The 21,632-nt window shown below is 38.5% G+C and overlaps 9 non-coding genes across 9 annotated transcripts; all 9 read left to right on the forward strand.

The window, feature by feature from the left end:
- Positions 1 to 1,024: 1,024 nt before the first annotated feature.
- On the forward strand, positions 1,025 to 1,098 carry trnai-aau (transfer RNA isoleucine (anticodon AAU)). The gene has a single exon. It is a non-coding gene; the product is annotated as a tRNA-Ile (tRNA).
- Positions 1,099 to 2,870: 1,772 nt separating this feature from the next.
- trnai-aau (transfer RNA isoleucine (anticodon AAU)) lies at positions 2,871 to 2,944 on the forward strand. The gene has a single exon. It is a non-coding gene; the product is annotated as a tRNA-Ile (tRNA).
- Positions 2,945 to 7,345: 4,401 nt separating this feature from the next.
- trnai-aau (transfer RNA isoleucine (anticodon AAU)) lies at positions 7,346 to 7,419 on the forward strand. The gene has a single exon. It is a non-coding gene; the product is annotated as a tRNA-Ile (tRNA).
- A 1,772-nt stretch (positions 7,420 to 9,191) lies between these two features.
- trnai-aau (transfer RNA isoleucine (anticodon AAU)) lies at positions 9,192 to 9,265 on the forward strand. Its single transcript has one exon. It is a non-coding gene; the product is annotated as a tRNA-Ile (tRNA).
- Positions 9,266 to 12,318: 3,053 nt separating this feature from the next.
- On the forward strand, positions 12,319 to 12,392 carry trnai-aau (transfer RNA isoleucine (anticodon AAU)). The gene has a single exon. It is a non-coding gene; the product is annotated as a tRNA-Ile (tRNA).
- Positions 12,393 to 16,010: 3,618 nt separating this feature from the next.
- On the forward strand, positions 16,011 to 16,084 carry trnai-aau (transfer RNA isoleucine (anticodon AAU)). The gene has a single exon. It is a non-coding gene; the product is annotated as a tRNA-Ile (tRNA).
- A 1,287-nt stretch (positions 16,085 to 17,371) lies between these two features.
- Positions 17,372 to 17,445, forward strand: trnai-aau (transfer RNA isoleucine (anticodon AAU)). Its single transcript has one exon. It is a non-coding gene; the product is annotated as a tRNA-Ile (tRNA).
- Positions 17,446 to 19,127: 1,682 nt separating this feature from the next.
- On the forward strand, positions 19,128 to 19,201 carry trnai-aau (transfer RNA isoleucine (anticodon AAU)). Its single transcript has one exon. It is a non-coding gene; the product is annotated as a tRNA-Ile (tRNA).
- Positions 19,202 to 20,541: 1,340 nt separating this feature from the next.
- Positions 20,542 to 20,615, forward strand: trnai-aau (transfer RNA isoleucine (anticodon AAU)). Its single transcript has one exon. It is a non-coding gene; the product is annotated as a tRNA-Ile (tRNA).
- The last annotated feature ends 1,017 nt before the right edge of the window (positions 20,616 to 21,632 follow it).

A 21,632-nucleotide genomic window follows, 5' to 3' on the forward strand; every position in this document is an offset into this window, starting at 1 on the left:
ATCCCACGTTTGGTGCTTTGTTATGTGTCAATTTAAGGAAATCTCTTTTCAGACTTAGAGGTCAGAACACTTATTTCAATCCCATTTGAACCGTACCTAAAGCGCCAAAAATGTGCAAAATTGCTCTTCCTTTTACATCCCTGAAGGTACCTTCAAGCAAATTCTAGTCTTATATAGTCACATGAGCACATTTTGACATACTAGCCCAGTTTAGTATGTGTGGCGGTTGAAAGATTTTGCTTGAGAAATAGTTTAAATATTACAAACCTGCCGATTTTCATTGGGCTGGATCGTTGTTAGGTAAAGCCGATCTTTAGTACTGATGGTACAAACGAAGCAAGACCTTCTACCTTAAAACCTGCTGCTTTTTATGGCCTAAACTGCTGGATTTATGTCAGGTAAAACCCCACGTTTGTTGCTTTGTTATGTGTCAATTTAAGGAAATCTCTTTTCAGACTTAGAGGTCAGAACACTTATTGCAATCCCATTTGAACCGTACCTAAAGCGCCAAAAATGTGCAAAATTGCTCTTCCTTTTACATCCCTGAAGGTACCTTCAAGCAAATTCTAGTCTTATATAGTCACATGAGCACATTTTGACATACTAGCCCAGTTTAGTATGTGTGGCGGTTGAAAGATTTTGCTTGAGAAATAGTTTAAATATTACAAACCTGCCGATTTTCATTGGGCTGGATCGTTGTTAGGTAAAGCCGATCTTTAGTACTGATGGTACAAACGAAGCAAGACCTTCTACCTAAAAACCTGCTGCTTTTTTTTGGCCTAAACTGCTGGATTTATGTCAGGTAAAACCCCACGTTTGTTGCTTTGTTATGTGTCAATTCAAGGAAATCTCTTTTCAGACTTAGAGGTCAGAACACTTATTGCAATCCCATTTGAACCGTACCTAAAGCGCCAAAAATGTGCAAAATTGCTCTTCCTTTTACATCCGTGAAGGTACCTTCAAGCAAATTCTAGTCGTTTTAAGTCACATGATCAGATTTTGACATTTTAAACCTAAGAACCTTGGCTGGTTAGCTCAGTTGGTTAGAGCGTGGTGCTAATAACGCCAAGGTTGTGGGTTCGATGCCCATACTAGCCAGTTTAGTATGTGTGGCGGTTGAAAGATTTTGCTTGAGAAATAGTTTAAATATTACAAACCTGCCGATTTTCATTGGGCTGGATCGTTGTTAGGTAAAGCCGATCTTTAGTACTGGTGGTACGAACGAAGCAAGACCTTCTACCTAAAAACCTGCTGTTTTTTTTTGGCCTAAACTGCTGGATTTATGTCAGGTATAATCCCACGTTTGTTGCTTTGTTATGTGTCAATTTAAGGAAATCTCTTTTCAGACTTAGAGGTCAGAACACTTAATTCAATCCCATTTGAACCGTACCTAAAGCGCCAAAAATGTGCAAAATTGCTCTTCCTTTTACATCCCTGAAGGTACCTTCAAGCAAATTCTAGTCTTATATAGTCACATGAGCACATTTTGACATACTAGCCAGTTTAGTATGTGTGGCGGGTGAAAGATTTTGCTTGAGAAATAGTTTAAATATTACAAACCTGCTGATTTTCATTGGGCTGGATCGTTGTTAGGTAAAGCCGATCTTTAGTACTGATGGTACAAACGAAGCAAGACCTTCTACCTAAAAACCTGCTGCTTTTTTTGGCCTAAACTGCTGGATTTATGTCAGGTAAAACCCCACGTTTGTTGCTTTGTTATGTGTCAATTTAAGGAAATCTCTTTTCAGACTTAGAGGTCAGAACACTTAATTCAATCCCATTTGAACCGTACCTAAAGCGCCAAAAATGTGCAAAATTGCTCTTCCTTTTACATCCCTGAAGGTACCTTCAAGCAAATTCTAGTCGTATAAAGTCACATGAGCACATTTTGACATTTTAAACCTGAGAACCTTGGCTCGTTAGCTCAGTTGGTTAGAGCGTAGTGCTAATAACACCAAGGTTGTGGGTTCGATGCCCATACAAGCCAGTTTAGTATGTGTGGCGGCCGAAAGATATTGCTTGAGAAATAGTTTAAATATTACAAACCTGCCGATTTTCATTGGGCTGGATCGTTGTTAGGTAAAGCCGATCTTTAGTACTGATGGTACAAACGAAGCAAGACCTTCTACCTAAAAACCTGCTGTTTTTTTTTTGGCCTAAACTGCTGGATTTATGTCAGGTATAATCCCACGTTTGTTGCTTTGTTATGTCTCAATTTAAGGAAATCTCTTTTCAGACTTAGAGGTCAGAACACTTATTTCAATCCCATTCGAACCGTACCTAAAGCGCCAAAAATGTGCAAAATTGCTCTTCCTTTTACATCCCTGAAGGTACCTTCAAGCCAACTCTTATATTATATGGTCCCTTGCGCACATTTTGACATTTTACATGTGGAAAATGTGGCTGGTTAGCGTGGTACTAATAACACCAAGGTCGAGGGTTAGATCCCCATTCTAGCCAGTTGAGTAAGTTTAGTATATGTAAGATATTGATTAAGAAAGAATTTAACTATTACAAACCTTCCTATTTTCATTGGGCTGGATCGTTGTTAGGTAAAGCCAATCTTTAGTACTGAAGGTACAAACGAAGCAAGACCTTATACTTAAAAACTGCTGCTTTTTTGGCCTAAACTAGTGGATTTATGTCAGGTATAATCCCACGTTTGGTGCTTTGTTATGTGTCAATTTAAGGAAATCTCTTTTCAGACTTAGAGGTCAGAACTCTTATTGCAATCCCATTTGAACCGTACCTAAAGCGCCAAAAATGTGCAAAATTGCTCTTCCTTTTACATCCCTGAAGGTACCTTCAAGCAAATTCTAGTCTTATATAGTCACATGAGCACATTTTGACATTTCACTCATAAGAACTTTGGCTGGTTAGCTCAGTTGGTTAGAGCGTGGTGCTAATAAGGCCAAGGTCGTGGGTTCCATCCCCATACTAGCCAGTTAAGTACATATAGGACATTAAGTATTTTGCTTGAGAAATAGTTTAAATATTACAAACCTGCCGATTTTCATTGGGCTGGATCGTTGTTAGGTAAAGCCGATCTTTAGTACTGATGGTACGAACGAAGCAAGACCTTCTACCTAAAAACCTGCTGTTTTTTTTTGGCCTAAACTGCTGGATTTATGTCAGGTATAATCCCACGTTTGTTGCTTTGTTATGTGTCAATTTAAGGAAATCTCTTTTCAGACTTAGAGGTCAGAACACTTAATTCAATCCCATTTGAACCGTACCTAAAGCGCCAAAAATGTGCAAAATTGCTCTTCCTTTTACATCCCTGAAGGTACCTTCAAGCAAATTCTAGTCTTATATAGTCACATGAGCACATTTTGACATACTAGCCAGTTTAGTATGTGTGGCGGGTGAAAGATTTTGCTTGAGAAATAGTTTAAATATTACAAACCTGCTGATTTTCATTGGGCTGGATCGTTGTTAGGTAAAGCCGATCTTTAGTACTGATGGTACAAACGAAGCAAGACCTTCTACCTAAAAACCTGCTGCTTTTTTTGGCCTAAACTGCTGGATTTATGTCAGGTAAAACCCCACGTTTGTTGCTTTGTTATGTGTCAATTTAAGGAAATCTCTTTTCAGACTTAGAGGTCAGAACACTTATTGCAATCCCATTTGAACCGTACCTAAAGCGCCAAAAATGTGCAAAATTGCTCTTCCTTTTACATCCGTGAAGGTACCTTCAAGCAAATTCTAGTCGTATAAAGTCACATGAGCACATTTTGACATTTTAAACCTGAGAACCTTGGCTCGTTAGCTCAGTTGGTTAGAGCGTAGTGCTAATAACACCAAGGTTGTGGGTTCGATGCCCATACAAGCCAGTTTAGTATGAGTGGCGGCCGAAAGATATTGCTTGAGAAATAGTTTAAATATTACAAACCTGCCGATTTTCATTGGGCTGGATCGTTGTTAGGTAAAGCCGATCTTTAGTACTGATGGTACAAACGAAGCAAGACCTTCTACCTAAAAACCTGCTGTTTTTTTTTTGGCCTAAACTGCTGGATTTATGTCAGGTATAATCCCACGTTTGTTGCTTTGTTATGTCTCAATTTAAGGAAATCTCTTTTCAGACTTAGAGGTCAGAACACTTATTTCAATCCCATTTGAACCGTACCTAAAGCGCCAAAAATGTGCAAAATTGCTCTTCCTTTTACATCCCTGAAGGTACCTTCAAGCCAACTCTTATATTATATGGTCCCTTGCGCACATTTTGACATTTTACATGTGGAAAATGTGGCTGGTTAGCGTGGTACTAATAACACCAAGGTCGAGGGTTAGATCCCCATTCTAGCCAGTTGAGTAAGTTTAGTATATGTAAGATATTGATTAAGAAAGAATTTAACTATTACAAACCTTCCTATTTTCATTGGGCTGGATCGTTGTTAGGTAAAGCCAATCTTTAGTACTGATGGTACAAACGAAGCAAGACCTTCTACCTAAAAACCTGCTGTTTTTTTTTTGGCCTAAACTGCTGGATTTATGTCAGGTATAATCCCACGTTTGTTGCTTTGTTATGTGTCAATTTAAGGAAATCTCTTTTCAGACTTAGAGGTCAGAACACTTATTTCAATCCCATTTGAACCGTACCTAAAGCGCCAAAAATGTGCAAAATTGCTCTTCCTTTTACATCCCTGAAGGTACCTTCAAGCCAACTCTTATATTATATGGTCCCTTGCGCACATTTTGACATTTTACATGTGGAAAATGTGGCTGGTTAGCGTGGTACTAATAACACCAAGGTCGAGGGTTAGATCCCCATTCTAGCCAGTTGAGTAAGTTTAGTATATGTAAGATATTGATTAAGAAAGAATTTAACTATTACAAACCTTCCTATTTTCATTGGGCTGGATCGTTGTTAGGTAAAGCCAATCTTTAGTACTGAAGGTACAAACGAAGCAAGACCTTATACTTAAAAACTGCTGCTTTTTTTGGCCTAAACTAGTGGATTTATGTCAGGTATAATCCCACGTTTGGTGCTTTGTTATGTGTCAATTTAAGGAAATCTCTTTTCAGACTTAGAGGTCAGAACACTTATTTCAATCCCATTTGAACCGTACCTAAAGCGCCAAAAATGTGCAAAATTGCTCTTCCTTTTACATCCCTGAAGGTACCTTCAAGCAAATTCTAGTCTTATATAGTCACATGAGCACATTTTGACATACTAGCCCAGTTTAGTATGTGTGGCGGTTGAAAGATTTTGCTTGAGAAATAGTTTAAATATTACAAACCTGCCGATTTTCATTGGGCTGGATCGTTGTTAGGTAAAGCCGATCTTTAGTACTGATGGTACAAACGAAGCAAGACCTTCTACCTTAAAACCTGCTGTTTTTTTTTTGGCCTAAACTGCTGGATTTATGTCAGGTATAATCCCACGTTTGTTGCTTTGTTATGTCTCAATTTAAGGAAATCTCTTTTCAGACTTAGAGGTCAGAACACTTATTTCAATCCCATTTGAACCGTACCTAAAGCGCCAAAAATGTGCAAAATTGCTCTTCCTTTTACATCCCTGAAGGTACCTTCAAGCCAACTCTTATATTATATGGTCCCTTGCGCACATTTTGACATTTTACATGTGGAAAATGTGGCTGGTTAGCGTGGTACTAATAACACCAAGGTCGAGGGTTAGATCCCCATTCTAGCCAGTTGAGTAAGTTTAGTATATGTAAGATATTGATTAAGAAAGAATTTAACTATTACAAACCTTCCTATTTTCATTGGGCTGGATCGTTGTTAGGTAAAGCCAATCTTTAGTACTGATGGTACAAACGAAGCAAGACCTTCTACCTAAAAACCTGCTGTTTTTTTTTTGGCCTAAACTGCTGGATTTATGTCAGGTATAATCCCACGTTTGTTGCTTTGTTATGTGTCAATTTAAGGAAATCTCTTTTCAGACTTAGAGGTCAGAACACTTATTTCAATCCCATTTGAACCGTACCTAAAGCGCCAAAAATGTGCAAAATTGCTCTTCCTTTTACATCCCTGAAGGTACCTTCAAGCCAACTCTTATATTATATGGTCCCTTGCGCACATTTTGACATTTTACATGTGGAAAATGTGGCTGGTTAGCGTGGTACTAATAACACCAAGGTCGAGGGTTAGATCCCCATTCTAGCCAGTTGAGTAAGTTTAGTATATGTAAGATATTGATTAAGAAAGAATTTAACTATTACAAACCTTCCTATTTTCATTGGGCTGGATCGTTGTTAGGTAAAGCCAATCTTTAGTACTGAAGGTACAAACGAAGCAAGACCTTATACTTAAAAACTGCTGCTTTTTTTGGCCTAAACTAGTGGATTTATGTCAGGTATAATCCCACGTTTGGTGCTTTGTTATGTGTCAATTTAAGGAAATCTCTTTTCAGACTTAGAGGTCAGAACACTTATTTCAATCCCATTTGAACCGTACCTAAAGCGCCAAAAATGTGCAAAATTGCTCTTCCTTTTACATCCCTGAAGGTACCTTCAAGCAAATTCTAGTCTTATATAGTCACATGAGCACATTTTGACATACTAGCCCAGTTTAGTATGTGTGGCGGTTGAAAGATTTTGCTTGAGAAATAGTTTAAATATTACAAACCTGCCGATTTTCATTGGGCTGGATCGTTGTTAGGTAAAGCCGATCTTTAGTACTGATGGTACAAACGAAGCAAGACCTTCTACCTTAAAACCTGCTGCTTTTTATGGCCTAAACTGCTGGATTTATGTCAGGTAAAACCCCACGTTTGTTGCTTTGTTATGTGTCAATTTAAGGAAATCTCTTTTCAGACTTAGAGGTCAGAACACTTATTGCAATCCCATTTGAACCGTACCTAAAGCGCCAAAAATGTGCAAAATTGCTCTTCCTTTTACATCCCTGAAGGTACCTTCAAGCAAATTCTAGTCTTATATAGTCACATGAGCACATTTTGACATACTAGCCCAGTTTAGTATGTGTGGCGGTTGAAAGATTTTGCTTGAGAAATAGTTTAAATATTACAAACCTGCCGATTTTCATTGGGCTGGATCGTTGTTAGGTAAAGCCGATCTTTAGTACTGATGGTACAAACGAAGCAAGACCTTCTACCTAAAAACCTGCTGCTTTTTTTTGGCCTAAACTGCTGGATTTATGTCAGGTAAAACCCCACGTTTGTTGCTTTGTTATGTGTCAATTCAAGGAAATCTCTTTTCAGACTTAGAGGTCAGAACACTTATTGCAATCCCATTTGAACCGTACCTAAAGCGCCAAAAATGTGCAAAATTGCTCTTCCTTTTACATCCGTGAAGGTACCTTCAAGCAAATTCTAGTCGTTTTAAGTCACATGATCAGATTTTGACATTTTAAACCTAAGAACCTTGGCTGGTTAGCTCAGTTGGTTAGAGCGTGGTGCTAATAACGCCAAGGTTGTGGGTTCGATGCCCATACTAGCCAGTTTAGTATGTGTGGCGGTTGAAAGATTTTGCTTGAGAAATAGTTTAAATATTACAAACCTGCCGATTTTCATTGGGCTGGATCGTTGTTAGGTAAAGCCGATCTTTAGTACTGGTGGTACGAACGAAGCAAGACCTTCTACCTAAAAACCTGCTGTTTTTTTTTGGCCTAAACTGCTGGATTTATGTCAGGTATAATCCCACGTTTGTTGCTTTGTTATGTGTCAATTTAAGGAAATCTCTTTTCAGACTTAGAGGTCAGAACACTTAATTCAATCCCATTTGAACCGTACCTAAAGCGCCAAAAATGTGCAAAATTGCTCTTCCTTTTACATCCCTGAAGGTACCTTCAAGCAAATTCTAGTCTTATATAGTCACATGAGCACATTTTGACATACTAGCCAGTTTAGTATGTGTGGCGGGTGAAAGATTTTGCTTGAGAAATAGTTTAAATATTACAAACCTGCTGATTTTCATTGGGCTGGATCGTTGTTAGGTAAAGCCGATCTTTAGTACTGATGGTACAAACGAAGCAAGACCTTCTACCTAAAAACCTGCTGCTTTTTTTGGCCTAAACTGCTGGATTTATGTCAGGTAAAACCCCACGTTTGTTGCTTTGTTATGTGTCAATTTAAGGAAATCTCTTTTCAGACTTAGAGGTCAGAACACTTAATTCAATCCCATTTGAACCGTACCTAAAGCGCCAAAAATGTGCAAAATTGCTCTTCCTTTTACATCCCTGAAGGTACCTTCAAGCAAATTCTAGTCGTATAAAGTCACATGAGCACATTTTGACATTTTAAACCTGAGAACCTTGGCTCGTTAGCTCAGTTGGTTAGAGCGTAGTGCTAATAACACCAAGGTTGTGGGTTCGATGCCCATACAAGCCAGTTTAGTATGTGTGGCGGCCGAAAGATATTGCTTGAGAAATAGTTTAAATATTACAAACCTGCCGATTTTCATTGGGCTGGATCGTTGTTAGGTAAAGCCGATCTTTAGTACTGATGGTACAAACGAAGCAAGACCTTCTACCTAAAAACCTGCTGTTTTTTTTTTGGCCTAAACTGCTGGATTTATGTCAGGTATAATCCCACGTTTGTTGCTTTGTTATGTCTCAATTTAAGGAAATCTCTTTTCAGACTTAGAGGTCAGAACACTTATTTCAATCCCATTCGAACCGTACCTAAAGCGCCAAAAATGTGCAAAATTGCTCTTCCTTTTACATCCCTGAAGGTACCTTCAAGCCAACTCTTATATTATATGGTCCCTTGCGCACATTTTGACATTTTACATGTGGAAAATGTGGCTGGTTAGCGTGGTACTAATAACACCAAGGTCGAGGGTTAGATCCCCATTCTAGCCAGTTGAGTAAGTTTAGTATATGTAAGATATTGATTAAGAAAGAATTTAACTATTACAAACCTTCCTATTTTCATTGGGCTGGATCGTTGTTAGGTAAAGCCAATCTTTAGTACTGAAGGTACAAACGAAGCAAGACCTTATACTTAAAAACTGCTGCTTTTTTGGCCTAAACTAGTGGATTTATGTCAGGTATAATCCCACGTTTGGTGCTTTGTTATGTGTCAATTTAAGGAAATCTCTTTTCAGACTTAGAGGTCAGAACTCTTATTGCAATCCCATTTGAACCGTACCTAAAGCGCCAAAAATGTGCAAAATTGCTCTTCCTTTTACATCCCTGAAGGTACCTTCAAGCAAATTCTAGTCTTATATAGTCACATGAGCACATTTTGACATTTCACTCATAAGAACTTTGGCTGGTTAGCTCAGTTGGTTAGAGCGTGGTGCTAATAAGGCCAAGGTCGTGGGTTCCATCCCCATACTAGCCAGTTAAGTACATATAGGACATTAAGTATTTTGCTTGAGAAATAGTTTAAATATTACAAACCTGCCGATTTTCATTGGGCTGGATCGTTGTTAGGTAAAGCCGATCTTTAGTACTGATGGTACGAACGAAGCAAGACCTTCTACCTAAAAACCTGCTGTTTTTTTTTGGCCTAAACTGCTGGATTTATGTCAGGTATAATCCCACGTTTGTTGCTTTGTTATGTGTCAATTTAAGGAAATCTCTTTTCAGACTTAGAGGTCAGAACACTTAATTCAATCCCATTTGAACCGTACCTAAAGCGCCAAAAATGTGCAAAATTGCTCTTCCTTTTACATCCCTGAAGGTACCTTCAAGCAAATTCTAGTCTTATATAGTCACATGAGCACATTTTGACATACTAGCCAGTTTAGTATGTGTGGCGGGTGAAAGATTTTGCTTGAGAAATAGTTTAAATATTACAAACCTGCTGATTTTCATTGGGCTGGATCGTTGTTAGGTAAAGCCGATCTTTAGTACTGATGGTACAAACGAAGCAAGACCTTCTACCTAAAAACCTGCTGCTTTTTTTGGCCTAAACTGCTGGATTTATGTCAGGTAAAACCCCACGTTTGTTGCTTTGTTATGTGTCAATTTAAGGAAATCTCTTTTCAGACTTAGAGGTCAGAACACTTATTGCAATCCCATTTGAACCGTACCTAAAGCGCCAAAAATGTGCAAAATTGCTCTTCCTTTTACATCCGTGAAGGTACCTTCAAGCAAATTCTAGTCGTATAAAGTCACATGAGCACATTTTGACATTTTAAACCTGAGAACCTTGGCTCGTTAGCTCAGTTGGTTAGAGCGTAGTGCTAATAACACCAAGGTTGTGGGTTCGATGCCCATACAAGCCAGTTTAGTATGAGTGGCGGCCGAAAGATATTGCTTGAGAAATAGTTTAAATATTACAAACCTGCCGATTTTCATTGGGCTGGATCGTTGTTAGGTAAAGCCGATCTTTAGTACTGATGGTACAAACGAAGCAAGACCTTCTACCTAAAAACCTGCTGTTTTTTTTTTGGCCTAAACTGCTGGATTTATGTCAGGTATAATCCCACGTTTGTTGCTTTGTTATGTCTCAATTTAAGGAAATCTCTTTTCAGACTTAGAGGTCAGAACACTTATTTCAATCCCATTTGAACCGTACCTAAAGCGCCAAAAATGTGCAAAATTGCTCTTCCTTTTACATCCCTGAAGGTACCTTCAAGCCAACTCTTATATTATATGGTCCCTTGCGCACATTTTGACATTTTACATGTGGAAAATGTGGCTGGTTAGCGTGGTACTAATAACACCAAGGTCGAGGGTTAGATCCCCATTCTAGCCAGTTGAGTAAGTTTAGTATATGTAAGATATTGATTAAGAAAGAATTTAACTATTACAAACCTTCCTATTTTCATTGGGCTGGATCGTTGTTAGGTAAAGCCAATCTTTAGTACTGATGGTACAAACGAAGCAAGACCTTCTACCTAAAAACCTGCTGTTTTTTTTTTGGCCTAAACTGCTGGATTTATGTCAGGTATAATCCCACGTTTGTTGCTTTGTTATGTGTCAATTTAAGGAAATCTCTTTTCAGACTTAGAGGTCAGAACACTTATTTCAATCCCATTTGAACCGTACCTAAAGCGCCAAAAATGTGCAAAATTGCTCTTCCTTTTACATCCCTGAAGGTACCTTCAAGCCAACTCTTATATTATATGGTCCCTTGCGCACATTTTGACATTTTACATGTGGAAAATGTGGCTGGTTAGCGTGGTACTAATAACACCAAGGTCGAGGGTTAGATCCCCATTCTAGCCAGTTGAGTAAGTTTAGTATATGTAAGATATTGATTAAGAAAGAATTTAACTATTACAAACCTTCCTATTTTCATTGGGCTGGATCGTTGTTAGGTAAAGCCAATCTTTAGTACTGAAGGTACAAACGAAGCAAGACCTTATACTTAAAAACTGCTGCTTTTTTTGGCCTAAACTAGTGGATTTATGTCAGGTATAATCCCACGTTTGGTGCTTTGTTATGTGTCAATTTAAGGAAATCTCTTTTCAGACTTAGAGGTCAGAACACTTATTTCAATCCCATTTGAACCGTACCTAAAGCGCCAAAAATGTGCAAAATTGCTCTTCCTTTTACATCCCTGAAGGTACCTTCAAGCAAATTCTAGTCTTATATAGTCACATGAGCACATTTTGACATACTAGCCCAGTTTAGTATGTGTGGCGGTTGAAAGATTTTGCTTGAGAAATAGTTTAAATATTACAAACCTGCCGATTTTCATTGGGCTGGATCGTTGTTAGGTAAAGCCGATCTTTAGTACTGATGGTACAAACGAAGCAAGACCTTCTACCTTAAAACCTGCTGCTTTTTATGGCCTAAACTGCTGGATTTATGTCAGGTAAAACCCCACGTTTGTTGCTTTGTTATGTGTCAATTTAAGGAAATCTCTTTTCAGACTTAGAGGTCAGAACACTTATTGCAATCCCATTTGAACCGTACCTAAAGCGCCAAAAATGTGCAAAATTGCTCTTCCTTTTACATCCCTGAAGGTACCTTCAAGCAAATTCTAGTCTTATATAGTCACATGAGCACATTTTGACATACTAGCCCAGTTTAGTATGTGTGGCGGTTGAAAGATTTTGCTTGAGAAATAGTTTAAATATTACAAACCTGCCGATTTTCATTGGGCTGGATCGTTGTTAGGTAAAGCCGATCTTTAGTACTGATGGTACAAACGAAGCAAGACCTTCTACCTAAAAACCTGCTGCTTTTTTTTGGCCTAAACTGCTGGATTTATGTCAGGTAAAACCCCACGTTTGTTGCTTTGTTATGTGTCAATTCAAGGAAATCTCTTTTCAGACTTAGAGGTCAGAACACTTATTGCAATCCCATTTGAACCGTACCTAAAGCGCCAAAAATGTGCAAAATTGCTCTTCCTTTTACATCCGTGAAGGTACCTTCAAGCAAATTCTAGTCGTTTTAAGTCACATGATCAGATTTTGACATTTTAAACCTAAGAACCTTGGCTGGTTAGCTCAGTTGGTTAGAGCGTGGTGCTAATAACGCCAAGGTTGTGGGTTCGATGCCCATACTAGCCAGTTTAGTATGTGTGGCGGTTGAAAGATTTTGCTTGAGAAATAGTTTAAATATTACAAACCTGCCGATTTTCATTGGGCTGGATCGTTGTTAGGTAAAGCCGATCTTTAGTACTGGTGGTACGAACGAAGCAAGACCTTCTACCTAAAAACCTGCTGTTTTTTTTTGGCCTAAACTGCTGGATTTATGTCAGGTATAATCCCACGTTTGTTGCTTTGTTATGTGTCAATTTAAGGAAATCTCTTTTCAGACTTAGAGGTCAGAACACTTAATTCAATCCCATTTGAACCGTACCTAAAGCGCCAAAAATGTGCAAAATTGCTCTTCCTTTTACATCCCTGAAGGTACCTTCAAGCAAATTCTAGTCTTATATAGTCACATGAGCACATTTTGACATACTAGCCAGTTTAGTATGTGTGGCGGGTGAAAGATTTTGCTTGAGAAATAGTTTAAATATTACAAACCTGCTGATTTTCATTGGGCTGGATCGTTGTTAGGTAAAGCCGATCTTTAGTACTGATGGTACAAACGAAGCAAGACCTTCTACCTAAAAACCTGCTGCTTTTTTTGGCCTAAACTGCTGGATTTATGTCAGGTAAAACCCCACGTTTGTTGCTTTGTTATGTGTCAATTTAAGGAAATCTCTTTTCAGACTTAGAGGTCAGAACACTTAATTCAATCCCATTTGAACCGTACCTAAAGCGCCAAAAATGTGCAAAATTGCTCTTCCTTTTACATCCCTGAAGGTACCTTCAAGCAAATTCTAGTCGTATAAAGTCACATGAGCACATTTTGACATTTTAAACCTGAGAACCTTGGCTCGTTAGCTCAGTTGGTTAGAGCGTAGTGCTAATAACACCAAGGTTGTGGGTTCGATGCCCATACAAGCCAGTTTAGTATGTGTGGCGGCCGAAAGATATTGCTTGAGAAATAGTTTAAATATTACAAACCTGCCGATTTTCATTGGGCTGGATCGTTGTTAGGTAAAGCCGATCTTTAGTACTGATGGTACAAACGAAGCAAGACCTTCTACCTAAAAACCTGCTGTTTTTTTTTTGGCCTAAACTGCTGGATTTATGTCAGGTATAATCCCACGTTTGTTGCTTTGTTATGTCTCAATTTAAGGAAATCTCTTTTCAGACTTAGAGGTCAGAACACTTATTTCAATCCCATTCGAACCGTACCTAAAGCGCCAAAAATGTGCAAAATTGCTCTTCCTTTTACATCCCTGAAGGTACCTTCAAGCCAACTCTTATATTATATGGTCCCTTGCGCACATTTTGACATTTTACATGTGGAAAATGTGGCTGGTTAGCGTGGTACTAATAACACCAAGGTCGAGGGTTAGATCCCCATTCTAGCCAGTTGAGTAAGTTTAGTATATGTAAGATATTGATTAAGAAAGAATTTAACTATTACAAACCTTCCTATTTTCATTGGGCTGGATCGTTGTTAGGTAAAGCCAATCTTTAGTACTGAAGGTACAAACGAAGCAAGACCTTATACTTAAAAACTGCTGCTTTTTTGGCCTAAACTAGTGGATTTATGTCAGGTATAATCCCACGTTTGGTGCTTTGTTATGTGTCAATTTAAGGAAATCTCTTTTCAGACTTAGAGGTCAGAACTCTTATTGCAATCCCATTTGAACCGTACCTAAAGCGCCAAAAATGTGCAAAATTGCTCTTCCTTTTACATCCCTGAAGGTACCTTCAAGCAAATTCTAGTCTTATATAGTCACATGAGCACATTTTGACATTTCACTCATAAGAACTTTGGCTGGTTAGCTCAGTTGGTTAGAGCGTGGTGCTAATAAGGCCAAGTTCGTGGGTTCCATCCCCATACTAGCCAGTTAAGTACATATAGGACATTAAGTATTTTGCTTGAGAAATAGTTTAAATATTACAAACCTGCCGATTTTCATTGGGCTGGATCGTTGTTAGGTAAAGCCGATCTTTAGTACTGATGGTACGAACGAAGCAAGACCTTCTACCTAAAAACCTGCTGTTTTTTTTTGGCCTAAACTGCTGGATTTATGTCAGGTATAATCCCACGTTTGTTGCTTTGTTATGTGTCAATTTAAGGAAATCTCTTTTCAGACTTAGAGGTCAGAACACTTAATTCAATCCCATTTGAACCGTACCTAAAGCGCCAAAAATGTGCAAAATTGCTCTTCCTTTTACATCCCTGAAGGTACCTTCAAGCAAATTCTAGTCTTATATAGTCACATGAGCACATTTTGACATACTAGCCAGTTTAGTATGTGTGGCGGGTGAAAGATTTTGCTTGAGAAATAGTTTAAATATTACAAACCTGCTGATTTTCATTGGGCTGGATCGTTGTTAGGTAAAGCCGATCTTTAGTACTGATGGTACAAACGAAGCAAGACCTTCTACCTAAAAACCTGCTGCTTTTTTTGGCCTAAACTGCTGGATTTATGTCAGGTAAAACCCCACGTTTGTTGCTTTGTTATGTGTCAATTTAAGGAAATCTCTTTTCAGACTTAGAGGTCAGAACACTTATTGCAATCCCATTTGAACCGTACCTAAAGCGCCAAAAATGTGCAAAATTGCTCTTCCTTTTACATCCGTGAAGGTACCTTCAAGCAAATTCTAGTCGTATAAAGTCACATGAGCACATTTTGACATTTTAAACCTGAGAACCTTGGCTCGTTAGCTCAGTTGGTTAGAGCGTAGTGCTAATAACACCAAGGTTGTGGGTTCGATGCCCATACAAGCCAGTTTAGTATGTGTGGCGGCCGAAAGATATTGCTTGAGAAATAGTTTAAATATTACAAACCTGCCGATTTTCATTGGGCTGGATCGTTGTTAGGTAAAGCCGATCTTTAGTACTGATGGTACAAACGAAGCAAGACCTTCTACCTAAAAACCTGCTGTTTTTTTTTTGGCCTAAACTGCTGGATTTATGTCAGGTATAATCCCACGTTTGTTGCTTTGTTATGTCTCAATTTAAGGAAATCTCTTTTCAGACTTAGAGGTCAGAACACTTATTTCAATCCCATTTGAACCGTACCTAAAGCGCCAAAAATGTGCAAAATTGCTCTTCCTTTTACATCCCTGAAGGTACCTTCAAGCCAACTCTTATATTATATGGTCCCTTGCGCACATTTTGACATTTTACATGTGGAAAATGTGGCTGGTTAGCGTGGTACTAATAACACCAAGGTCGAGGGTTAGATCCCCATTCTAGCCAGTTGAGTAAGTTTAGTATATGTAAGATATTGATTAAGAAAGAATTTAACTATTACAAACCTTCCTATTTTCATTGGGCTGGATCGTTGTTAGGTAAAGCCAATCTTTAGTACTGAAGGTACAAACGAAGCAAGACCTTATACTTAAAAACTGCTGCTTTTTTGGCCTAAACTAGTGGATTTATGTCAGGTATAATCCCACGTTTGGTGCTTTGTTATGTGTCAATTTAAGGAAATCTCTTTTCAGACTTAGAGGTCAGAACTCTTATTGCAATCCCATTTGAACCGTACCTAAAGCGCCAAAAATGTGCAAAATTGCTCTTCCTTTTACATCCCTGAAGGTACCTTCAAGCAAATTCTAGTCTTATATAGTCACATGAGCACATTTTGACATTTCACTCATAAGAGCTTTGGCTGGTTAGCTCAGTTGGTTAGAGCGTGGTGCTAATAAGGCCAAGGTCGTGGGTTCCATCCCCATACTAGCCAGTTAAGTACATATAGGACATTAAGTATTTTGCTTGAGAAATAGTTTAAATATTACAAACCTGCCGATTTTCATTGGGCTGGATCGTTGTTAGGTAAAGCCGATCTTTAGTACTGATGGTACAAACGAAGCAAGACCTTCTACCTAAAAACCTGCTGTTTTTTTTTGGCCTAAACTGCTGGATTTATGTCAGGTATAATCCCACGTTTGTTGCTTTGTTATGTGTCAATTTAAGGAAATCTCTTTTCAGACTTAGAGGTCAGAACACTTATTGCAATCCCATTTGAACCGTACCTAAAGCGCCAAAAATGTGCAAAATTGCTCTTTCTTTTACATCCCTGAAGGTACCTTCAAGCCAACTCTTATGTTATATGGTCCCTTGCGCACATTTTGACATTTTACATGTGGAAAATGTGGCTGGTTAGCGTGGTACTAATAACGCCAAGGTCGTGGGTTAGATCCCCATTCTAGCCAGTTGAGTTTGTTTAGCACATGTAAGATATTGATTAAGAAAGAATTTAACCATTACAAACCTTCCGATTTTCATTGGGCTGGATCGTTGTTAGGTAAAGCCAATCTTTAGTACTGAAGGTACAAACGAAGCAAGACCTTCTACTTAAAAACTGCTGCTTTTTTTGGCCTAAACTGCTGGATTTATGTCAGGTAAAACCCCACGTTTGTTGCTTTGTTATGTGTCAATTTAAGGAAATCTCTTTTCAGACTTAGAGGTCAGAACACTTATTGCAATCCCATTTGAACCGTACCTAAAGCGCCAAAAATGTGCAAAATTGCTCTTCCTTTTACATCCCTGAAGGTACCTTCAAGCAAATTCTAGTCTTATATAGTCACATGAGCACATTTTGACATACTAGCCCAGTTTAGTATGTGTGGCGGTTGAAAGATTTTGCTTGAGAAATAGTTTAAATATTACAAACCTGCCGATTTTCATTGGGCTGGATCGTTGTTAGGTAAAGCCGATCTTTAGTACTGGTGGTACAAACGAAGCAAGACCTTCTACCTAAAAACCTGCTGTTTTTTTTGGGCCTAAACTGCTGGATTTATGTCAGGTATAATCCCACGTTTGTTGCTTTGTTATGTGTCAATTTAAGGAAATCTCTTTTCAGACTTAGAGGTCAGAACACTTAATTCAATCCCATTTGAACCGTACCTAAAGCGCCAAAAATGTGCAAAATTGCTCTTCCTTTTACATCCCTGAAGGTACCATCAAGCAAATTCTAGTCTTATATAGTCACATAAGCACATTTTGACATTTTACTCCTGACAACTTTGGCTGGTTAGCTTAGTTGGTTAGAGCGTGGTGCTAATAACGCCAAGGTCGTGGGTTCGATCCCCATACTAGCCAGTTGCTTGAGAAATAGTTTAAATATTGCAAACGTGCCGATTTTCATTGGGCTGGATCGTTGTTAGGTAAAGCCAATCTTTAGTACTGATGGTACAAACGAAGCAAGACCTTCTACCTAAAAACCTGCTGTTTTTTTTTTTGGCCTAAACTGCTGGATTTATGTCAGGTATAATCCCACGTTTGTTGCTTTGTTATGTGTCAATTTAAGGAAATCTCTTTTCAGACTTAGAGGTCAGAACACTTATTGCAATCCCATTTGAACCGTACCTAAAGCGCCAAAAATGTGCAAAATTGCTCTTCCTTTTACATCCCTGAAGGTACCTTCAAGCAAATTCTAGTCTTATATAGTCACATGAGCACATTTTGACATACTAGCCAGTTTAGTATGTGTGGCGGGTGAAAGATTTTGCTTGAGAAATAGTTTAAATATTACAAACCTGCCGATTTTCATTGGGCTGGATCGTTGTTAGGTAAAGCCGATCTTTAGTACTGATGGTACAAACGAAGCAAGACCTTCTACCTAAAAACCTGCTGCTTTTTTTGGCCTAAACTGCTGGATTTATGTCAGGTAAAACCCCACGTTTGTTGCTTTGTTATGTGTCAATTTAAGGAAATCTCTTTTCAGACTTAGAGGTCAGAACACTTATTGCAATCCCATTTGAACCGTACCTAAAGCGCCAAAAATGTGCAAAATTGCTCTTCCTTTTACATCCCTGAAGGTACCTTCAAGCAAATTCTAGTCTTATATAGTCACATGAGCACATTTTGACATACTAGCCCAGTTTAGTATGTGTGGCGGTTGAAAGATTTTGCTTGAGAAATAGTTTAAATATTACAAACCTGCCGATTTTCATTGGGCTGGATCGTTGTTAGGTAAAGCCGATCTTTAGTACTGATGGTACAAACGAAGCAAGACCTTCTACCTAAAAACCTGCTGCTTTTTTTTGGCCTAAACTGCTGGATTTATGTCAGGTAAAACCCCACGTTTGTTGCTTTGTTATGTGTCAATTCAAGGAAATCTCTTTTCAGACTTAGAGGTCAGAACACTTATTGCAATCCCATTTGAACCATACCTAAAGCGCCAAAAAATGTGCAAAATTGCTCTTCCTTTTACATCCGTGAAGGTACCTTCAAGCAAATTCTAGTCGTTTTAAGTCACATGAGCAGATTTTGACATTTTAAATCTGAGAACCTTTGCTGGTTAGATCAGTTGGTTAGAGCGTGGTGCTAATAACACCAAGGTTGTGGGTTCGATGCCCATACTAGCTAGTTTAGTATGTGTGGCGGTTGAAAGATTTTGCTTGAGAAATAGTTTAAATATTACAAACCTGCCGATTTTCATTGGGCTGGATCGTTGTTAGGTAAAGCCGATCTTTAGTACTGGTGGTACAAACGAAGCAAGACCTTCTACCTAAAAACCTGCTGGTTTTTTTTGGCCTAAACTGCTGGATTTATGTCAGGTATAATCCCACGTTTGTTGCTTTGTTATGTGTCAATTTAAGGAAATCTCTTTTCAGACTTAGAGGTCAGAACACTTAATTCAATCCCATTTGAACCGTACCTAAAGCGCCAAAAATGTGCAAAATTGCTCTTCCTTTTACATCCCTGAAGGTACCTTCAAGCAAATTCTAGTCTTATATAGTCACATGAGCACATTTTGACATTTTACTCCTGACAATTTTGGCTGGTTAGCTCAGTTGGTTAGAGCGTGGTGCTAATAACGCCGAGGTCGTGGGTTTGATCCCCATACTAGCAAGTTGCTTGAGAAATAGTTTAAATATTGCAAACGTGCCGATTTTCATTGGGCTGGATTGTTGTTAGGTAAAGCCGATCTTTAGTACTGAAGGTACAAACGAAGCAAGACCTACCTAAAAACCTGCTGCTTTTTTTTGGCCTAAACTGCTGGATTTATGTCAGGTAAAACCCCACGTTTGTTGCTTTGTTATGTGTCAATTTAAGGAAATCTCTTTTCAGACTTAGAGGTCAGAACTCTTATTGCAATCCCATTTGAACCGTACCTAAAGCGCCAAAAATGTGCAAAATTGCTCTTCCTTTTACATCCCTGAAGGTACCTTCAAGCAAATTCTAGTCGTATAAAGTCACATGAGCACATTTTGACATTTTAAACCTGAGAACCTTGGCTCGTTAGCTCAGTTGGTTAGAGCGTAGTGCTAATAACACCAAGGTTGTGGGTTCGATGCCCATACAAGCCAGTTTAGTATGTGTGGCGGCCGAAAGATATTGCTTGAGAAATAGTTTAAATATTACAAACCTGCCGATTTTCATTGGGCTGGATCGTTGTTAGGTAAAGCCGATCTTTAGTACTGATGGTACAAACGAAGCAAGACCTTCTACCTAAAAACCTGCTGTTTTTTTTTTGGCCTAAACTGCTGGATTTATGTCAGGTATAATCCCACGTTTGTTGCTTTGTTATGTCTCAATTTAAGGAAATCTCTTTTCAGACTTAGAGGTCAGAACACTTATTTCAATCCCATTTGAACCGTACCTAAAGCGCCAAAAATGTGCAAAATTGCTCTTCCTTTTACATCCCTGAAGGTACCTTCAAGCCAACTCTTATATTATATGGTCCCTTGCGCACATTTTGACATTTTACATGTGGAAAATGTGGCTGGTTAGCGTGGTACTAATAACACCAAGGTCGAGGGTTAGATCCCCATTCTAGCCAGTTGAGTAAGTTTAGTATATGTAAGATATTGATTAAGAAAGAATTTAACTATTACAAACCTTCCTATTTTCATTGGGCTGGATCGTTGTTAGGTAAAGCCAATCTTTAGTACTGAAGGTACAAACGAAGCAAGACCTTATACTTAAAAACTGCTGCTTTTTTGGCCTAAACTAGTGGATTTATGTCAGGTATAATCCCACGTTTGGTGCTTTGTTATGTGTCAATTTAAGGAAATCTCTTTTCAGACTTAGAGGTCAGAACTCTTATTGCAATCCCATTTGAACCGTACCTAAAGCGCCAAAAATGTGCAAAATTGCTCTTCCTTTTACATCCCTGAAGGTACCTTCAAGCAAATTCTAGTCTTATATAGTCACATGAGCACATTTTGACATTTCACTCATAAGAACTTTGGCTGGTTAGCTCAGTTGGTTAGAGCGTGGTGCTAATAAGGCCAAGGTCGTGGGTTCCATCCCCATACTAGCCAGATAAGTACATATAGGACATTAAGTATTTTGCTTGAGAAATAGTTTAAATATTACAAACCTGCCGATTTTCATTGGGCTGGATCGTTGTTAGGTAAAGCCGATCTTTAGTACTGATGGTACAAACGAAGCAAGACCTTCTACCTAAAAACCTGCTGTTTTTTTTTGGCCTAAACTGCTGGATTTATGTCAGGTATAATCCCACGTTTGTTGCTTTGTTATGTGTCAATTTAAGGAAATCTCTTTTCAGACTTAGAGGTCAGAACACTTATTGCAATCCCATTTGAACCGTACCTAAAGCGCCAAAAATGTGCAAAATTGCTCTTTCTTTTACATCCCTAAAGGTACCTTCAAGCCAACTCTTATATTATATGGTCCCTTGCGCACATTTTGACATTTTACATGTGGAAAATGTGGCTGGTTAGCGTGGTACTAATAACGCCAAGGTCGTGGGTTAGATCCCCATTCTAGCTAGTTGAGTTTGTTTAGCACATGTAAGATATTGATTAAGAAAGAATTTAACCATTACAAACCTTCCGATTTTCATTGGGCTGGATCGTTGTTAGGTAAAGCCAATCTTTAGTACTGAAGGTACAAACGAAGCAAGACCTTCTACTTAAAAACTGCTGCTTTTTTTGGCCTAAACTGCTGGATTTATGTCAGGTAAAACCCCACGTTTGTTGCTTTGTTATGTGTCAATTTAAGGAAATCTCTTTTCAGACTTAGAGGTCAGAACACTTATTGCAATCCCATTTGAACCGTACCTAAAGCGCCAAAAATGTGCAAAATTGCTCTTCCTTTTACATCCCTGAAGGTACCTTCAAGCAAATTCTAGTCTTATATAGTCACATGAGCACATTTTGACATACTAGCCCAGTTTAGTATGTGTGGCGGTTGAAAGATTTTGCTTGAGAAATAGTTTAAATATTACAAACCTGCCGATTTTCATTGGGCTGGATCGTTGTTAGGTAAAGCCGATCTTTAGTACTGGTGGTACAAACGAAGCAAGACCTTCTACC

Source organism: Eucyclogobius newberryi, unplaced genomic scaffold (assembly GCF_026437365.1).
Source record: "Eucyclogobius newberryi isolate DKJ021-1_F unplaced genomic scaffold, fEucNew1.0.hap1 SCAF_36, whole genome shotgun sequence".
Taxonomy (NCBI): Eukaryota; Metazoa; Chordata; class Actinopteri; order Gobiiformes; family Gobiidae; genus Eucyclogobius; species Eucyclogobius newberryi.